The 7914-nt window shown below is 36.1% G+C and overlaps 1 pseudogene; it reads right to left on the bottom strand.

Annotated features, from left to right (window-relative positions):
• LOC109839107 lies at positions 276 to 912 on the bottom strand (annotated as a pseudogene).

The raw sequence follows: 7914 nt of genomic DNA, 5'->3' as shown, positions 1-7914 counted from the left end.
AAATGAGAAGCTTATTTATTTTATTTCTCTTGCCTTTTTTTATTACTTATTATCGTCGTAATATGTTATTTTTCTATCCAGGATTAGGGCCCGTTTGGATAATGAAAGTATTTGAAGTAAGAAGTAGGTTATAGAAGTAACTTCTAAAATTATGAAATAGGAAGCAGCAGAAATAGCATTTTTTTGTTTGTTTCATATATTTTTAGAAGTAATGAAAGTAGAACTTCTTACTCTTCATTTACTTTTTTTTGTTTGGATAATATTTAGAAATATTACTAGGATAAAATCATGAAATAGCCTTTTCCTTTAGGAAACTCACTCTGTTGTCTCTACCTCCTCCACTTCTAAACAGACTCGATGTCCTCTTTCTTCCGCTTCACCCTCTCTTTGTCCTTCTGAGATTGGGCCTCCTTAGCAATCTTTTTGGACTCTCTCGCCTTCTTCCTCTCTTCCACCTCCTCAATCTTCTTCTTCTCCACTAAAAGTTTTCCTTTGATCTTTAACATGTGAGAATCTTACTTGACCATCTCAGCATAGTAATCTGGTGGCCTAAGAAATGGCAGTCCCATTGCTTGCAACTTCTCAAAATGCTTGTCGAGTGGCATCTAAAGCTTGGGTGTAAAAGGCCATCTCACGTGCCAAGTCGTCATTCACGTCAATCGCTGCAGGCAAATCATAGTCGATGCTAAGTTTATCGATCCAATCAGCATTCTCTGGCTAAGCTATATCTTCTAGTTTCTCGAGAAGGCCTTCTTTGTTGTGGATGGCAGTTTTTGAAGGCTCCGTGAGAGCTACCTCTTCATCCTCACTTTCGGACCCAGAATCCACCATCTCTACATCAACATCAGCAATGATATCTTCCATTGTTGCCGCCTCAAGGAGTGAACGTTGTGGTTTTTTAAGCATCCCCATCTTGAAACTGAAGAAGGCATGCAGAAATAACAAGAGATCAACATATGATTTGAAGAGTACAAGTATAATAGAATGACTAAAAGAATATAAGGGCCGAGCAAAGGGATACGAGAAGCAGTGTTCACAGACAGAATGGAAACAAACTCTTAAACCTCCATTCCCAGTTCATGTAATAGAAAGAGGATGGGTGCAGATAAATGCCAACAATTTAAATAAGGTCACAAGCTGCGAGAGCACAAAAAGATATGGCTAACAGACAGAATGGAAACAAACTCTTAAACCTCCATTCCCGGTTCACGTAATAGTTTTGAGAATCTTTTTTTCCATGTGGACCCCATCCTACATCAACTTCCGTCGTATTTCAGTGCATTTGAAGGCGGAAAAATATCAATGAAATAGAGGTGCCACGTAGACGCCATGTCATCATTTAAGGAAGTAGCGGAAGTAGATTTTTAAGAGAAACAAACATACATTTTTACCTAGAAGTAGCAGAAGTAGTCTCTACTTCCTCTACTTCTGCTATTTCACAGTTACTTCCATGCAAACAAACGGACCCTTAGGAGAAAGGCCAAGGAAAAAAATCAAGTACATGAGATGTAGGCCAAATCAATTTGCACTTGTCGGAAAATAGTTGGTCAAGTGCTTAACATTTTCTATAGCTATCTGATTTTTTCTGTTCAAATTTTTCTGTTAAAAGAAATCGTTCAACGCGATGTACATATATGAATCAAGATATTGACCATATGCATTGCACATGAATTTCACCTATCAAATTGAAAGTATGAGTTCTGCTTATAATTTCAAAATATTAAAGTTTTTAATATATAATATTTCTTTATTTTAAAAAGTTAAATTTTTTTAAATTTTCAATATTTTAGTGAAAAATACAAAAAAATTCTGTAAACTATTTATTTTAAATCATGTTTTATGAGAAAATATTTTCTATAAAAATTGGGTTTTGATTTTTTCTAAATAAACGTGTTTAAAAAAATTTTAATTCCATTTAATACCATTTCATTATTTTAATGCATTTTTATATTTTAAAATTTATATTAATTATAATGCTTTTTACGAGTTTCTAATATTTTTAAAATATGACTTAGAGATTTTGAATTTCTTTATAAATTTAGACTTATTTCATGTATAGTGCAAGTACGACTTAGGCTCAATTTTGTGTAAGTCATAAGTTACAACTCATGCTTTAACCCTAATTTGTTGTTTAATTAAGATATACATGTAGATTAATTATGCTTAAACCCTAGGTTGATGATACCTGAGTAATATATGTATGTTTAAACAATTTTTCTACCTCTGTTCATGTTTATAATTGGTCATGCTATGATAATCATGTTGGTAATATATGAGTTCATTGAGAAATTTTTGGCTAATCTTGTATCTAACCCTAATTAGTCTTATTCCAAGTGTTGGATTATGTAAACTGATCTCTGTTAATTAATTATAAAAGTTTATAACATGTTTCTTATGTTTCATGTTAATTAGAACGAGTTTTGATTGAGAAATAGCGCAAAAAATATCGAAACATCAACTTGGGAGTCGACTAAGTCGACTTATAAGTCGACTTGCCATAATTCGACTTATGCTAGGCATAAGTCGACTTACGGGTTGTTTTTTCCAAATTTACCTGAGTTTTGTTTTTGCACCGTTTTGAGATGCGTTCACGAGATTCGAGCCATACGTTCGCATACGTACATTCAGGAAAACATAAGTACAGTGTCGTTACACACACATGGGTATCCCGAAGAGGATTAATATGAGTTTGATCTGTTTACACTCGAGAAAGAGGTTGATTACACAGTTTATATACGAGATGGATATCGTTGATGAGCTCAGTTCAGTACTACATGGGGTAGTGCGCCGATATTCTATTTGTACAGGCCATTAAGTTGGGTTTGGATGCTTTGTCTAGCACTCCGTCCTCACGAGGGTGCAATGAGGCTTATGAGTCGTCTTTTAGGATACCTATATGGTAGGCCGTCCCGCACTCATGTTACGCACTGAGATCGCGATGAGACTAATGAGCCGTGTACACTATTTAAGATAACTACAGGGTAGTCCGTCCTGCATGATAATGCGATAAATCATATCTTGCAAGGATTTTCATTGTAATGACTATTGATAGCCTGAGTTTTTGGCAGATGCCAGTTCTATATATGACTCATTATTGAGATATATGACCGAGATACTTTACACTTGAAAGTACGCGACAATATATGCTGGTATTTATCTTATCTTCCCAGTGATAGTGGAAGATATTATAAATCTTATAATTATTATGAATGTTTTTACCTTCTGTACTGTTTTATTTTATTCTTAGGTTGGGATCAATGATTAGTGATTCACAATTTGAGACATATAGTATATATATAAGTGTTTCTCTATTTGGATTATTTTGCTCGACGTACCAGTCTCATGTTGTCGGTTACTAACTATTGATTTTATTTAGGTTATCTATTTTTAGTTTGGTATTAATATTTAGATATCTACGATTTGAGACATATGGTATATATATGAGGGTTTCCTTGTTTGGATGATTTCGCTCGACGAACTACGTCTCGCATTGTAGCTGTCTAAATATCTATTAGATATGGGAAAAATGATCTAGGTAGACTATGCTTAATAGATAGATCCTCTACTTCATCTAGCAGCCCTTCCCCTGGGTGGTGTTGGAGATAATCTTTGTCACGCCCCGCTTCCCAAAATACTCGGGAATCGGAACGTGAATAAGCCTGTGACGTATTAGATTGAGAAGAAATATACACTACCATTTTTTTTCTTTTTTTTCTTTTCTTCTCAATCTAATACAGTAAGCATCTAGAAATAAATACAATACTAAATCACAGGTCCCCGATCATAATCAACAAGAATATAATAGACAGACTCAGAATAAAATAATACATATCACAGATGAATATCATCCAAGACATAAAAATACGGGTCAACATGCCCTTATACAAAACTATCTAAATGAAATACTAGAGAATATAAAAATACACTGATCAAATGGAAATAAAAGGTAGTACAAGAGAAAACTGAAGACCAATAACTAAACTTTGGCTTCTTCTTCTACTCCGTCCGCTAGGCACTTCTACTGAGAATCCTCTAGCTCCTGTGAACCTGTTCTTCCTCTAAGTTTGACGTACACCAGAGAAAATAGGTGTACGTCAGCGTGCATGGAACACGGCAAGACCCCACAAAATAAATAGAGCGAACAAAAACCAAAGCGAGAAACGATACGATAACAGAAATGACAAGAAAACATGCAACTGGAAATCCAACAAAATCAACATACAAATTCACTACTAAAACACGATAGACATAAAGCATCCAAAATCAATCAGGTAACAAGATCATGTAGCTAGCGATCAGACTAATCATCCAAGTAACAGGGGCATACACTAGATGGAATTAATACTTAAAAATCTACAACATGAGACGTAGTACGTCGAGCAAAATAATCCAAACAAGGAAACCCTCATGTATATTCCATATGTCTCAAATTATAGATAATTAAATATTAATCCTGATCTATGTATTAAAAAAACACAACTGGCCTACATCTCACAAGAATCTAAAATCATCAAAATAACAAGGTCATGTAACTAGCCATCCAATGTCATCTCCCTGGTCCACGTCTATAAAACCCCGTATTTTTTGTTACGAAGATATGTGAGTTTATTGGTGATAAATAATTTTTATTGTGATAAATAGCTTGAGGTCATGGATATTCTTGATAACAAGCTATTAGAGATGTATGAGTGTGGTTTCATAGAGTTTCGTGCATAGGTTTTGGCTGAATAACAAAGCATGCACGAATCTAGAAATTTATATCTGCTCAGTCGACTTATGAGTTGACTCATGAGTCGACTAATGAGTCGACTCATGAGTCGACTAATGAGTCGACTGATGAGTCGACCAATGGGTCGACTGACGGGCTGATTTCAGGTTTTCTTTTAGTTAGCGGGTCTGTTCGGTTTTGTATCGGGTTTGACCGCTCATATATGATATCTTCTACCCGAGAACACCTTCAAAACTCAAAAACCCTAGCCCCCATCTCTCCCTCTCAAACCCTAGCTCGGATTTGACGTATTAGAGGAATTCTCGAAGGAGTTTCCACGGGATTCCGTGCAGTACAGCGGAGGAGATCGTGCTTTGGCAGATCCACGAGTTTGTACATCATATCAAAGGCGAGTAACATCTCACCCAACACTACACCCACTGTTTGTTTGATTTTATTTGGTTTTATTTCGTTTTTATTGAGCCTAAATCATTATTTTTGTATAAAAATAGATCTTTATAGCATTTGATGCGAAAATCGAATGTTTTCAGTTTATAAAAGCTCACAAACGAATTTGTAAATTTAGATCTAGATCTGGAGTTTGTGTAAACATGATTTTTATTGTGATTTAATGGTTTCAGTACGTTTTTAAACATGAAGAAATATGTTTAGGGTTTTAATGCAAAATAATACATGCAAATCTTTCTTTTCTGTTGATATACATGTGTTAGAATTGAATATACATTACTGGACATGATTAAAGAGAACTTTAGTTAATGTTTTTGCATATAATCATCGAAAGCAAAAAACTGGAGATTTTCTGCTCAGTCGACCAATGAGTCGACTCATGAGTCGACTTATGAGTCGACCAAAGAGTCGATTGATGGGGAAGAATTTCAGTTTTGTGTTTTGTCTGGTCGACATATGAGTCGACTTATGAGTCGACTGATGAGTCGACCAATGAGTCGACTAATGAGGAGTTTTCCTCTTTTGTATTTCTTCCGTTTTGATCTGTTTGAGTTTCTTTTCGGGGTCGCCTCGGTTATCTGACACTAGTTTATAATGTTAGTGATTTATCTGTACATGTGAGTTGACTTTTGACACAAGTATCGATCCGCACACCGAGGCACGTGCGACATGAGTCTATGTGTATCTTTTATGTATATATGTATCATCGACACTTACACTTTGCACTACCTTTTAGTCCTCATGTTGGACATATATTTTACTCAGTCCTCGTGTTGGACATGCATTACCTTTTAGTCCTCGTGTTAGACATGCATTACCTTTTAGTCTTCGTGTTGGACATACATTTTACTCAGTCCTCGTGTTGGACATGCATTAACTTTTAGTCCTCGTGTTGGACATACATTTTACTCAGTCCCCGTGTTGGACATTGGTTATATTCAGTCCATGCGTTAGACATTGGTTATATTTAGTCCATGCGTTGGACATTGGTTATATTCAGTCCATGCGTTGGACATTGGTTATATTCAGTCCATACGTTGGACACTCGTTACTTTCAGTCCATGTGATGGATGTTTACTTCATGCAGTCCATGTGTTGGACACTTAATCGTTTTTCTCACATTACACCTATGTGAGTTCGACATGACACTATGTTTAGAAGTAGAAATGGGTTTTGTATTCTTTTAACTTATTTGTTCTTGCATTAGATTTTGGGTTTGGTATTTAGGGATTTACAATTTGAGCTACATGGTATATACATGAGGGTTTTCTTGTTTGGATTATTTTGCTCGATGTACCTACACTCGTGTTGTAACTTCCTAAATACTAAAATCCTCTTATACCTAGGTACTTACAATCTGAGCTACATGGTATATACATTAGGGTTTTCTTGTTTGGATTATTTCGCTTGACATACTTATGCTCATGTTGTAATTACCTAAATAGGATTTGTGATTTCGTATATATATTATAATTGTATTTTCTGTATACAACAAGCCCTTTTCCTTGGGGTTGGTTGTGATGTTGCTCGCCAGCGCTTTGACGCTCGTTGTCCCTCCCCCTTTCAGGTAACGAGCCCAGAGCCCGGAGAGTCGCAGGTTGATGGTAAGGCACTTTAGCTTCAGCCGTTCATTATAGTTATATTTTTCTTTTGAACTCCACTGTAGACTTTTGTTAGACGTTTGAGAGTTTATTCTAGAAGATGTAAAGGTTGTGTGCCTTATCTCCTTTTTATTCAGACATTTTTATTTGAGACTATTTGAGAAGTTCCAGTTTATTCATTTCAGACATTGACTTGTATTTTAGTATGTTAGATGATAAAATATTAATTTGATCTCTATTATTTCATCAGTTGACTCTTGTATTATCTTTTACTTGCTTTTGTAGCTACACCTGTTATTAACTCTACTAGAGAGATAGTAATTGTGATGGTGAAACATGTTATTGCACAGTGTAGTGCATGGCAGGTTTGACATTCTTGGGAGTGCAGCCTTGTGTGAACCCAGGGGCGTCACAGTTGGTATCAGAGCTCTAGTTCCAGTATCCTTTGGATCATCCTGTGTCGAGTCGTGGAGCTAGGATAGAGTTTCTTAGGATTCATGTATAGAGTCTGATAAGAATTTCCTAGTATGAGTGAGGACGATATATGCGTATATCTCCATGTATAGAGTCTGATAAGAATTTCCTAGTATGAGTGAGGACGATATATGCGTATATCTCAAAATTTTAAGAATTTTTTTTATAACTATTTTTGTTTAAAGTATTTGTGTGAATACTGTATGTTGTGAAAATTGTATGGTGATACGTTATTTATGTATATAAATCTATTTTGACCCATGAACTCTTTTTGTTATATGCTCAGATGTTAGAGTATTGTATGCCACATAATTAGAGATCTGGACAAGCTGATCTACAGCAAACTCCACCCGAGCTACATCAGGCACCACCTGAGCCGCAGCAGGCTCCCTAGTACCTGATAGATCTTATGGCTCCCCTAGTCGCTAGGATAGCAGCAATCGAGGAGTTGGTGGAAAATCATATTACACCACCACCAGTAGCTGAAACCGTCATTTCTCAGGAAAATAAGACGGGTAAGTTTCAGAAGGAAAAGGAAGGGAGTGCTAAGAGAGGGCACACCGGAGACAAGGGTACGAACAAGAGACCCTTGTCTGGACCTCAACAGCAACAGCAGGGCCCTCATAAGAAGGGATCCCAACAGGATCAGAGAGCACGTCAACA

Source organism: Asparagus officinalis, chromosome 4, assembly GCF_001876935.1.
Source record: "Asparagus officinalis chromosome 4, Aspof.V1, whole genome shotgun sequence".
Lineage (NCBI taxonomy): Eukaryota > Viridiplantae > Streptophyta > Magnoliopsida > Asparagales > Asparagaceae > Asparagus > Asparagus officinalis.
Note: the sequence above shows the minus strand (reverse complement) of the source record. Positions and strands in the feature narration are given on the sequence as shown.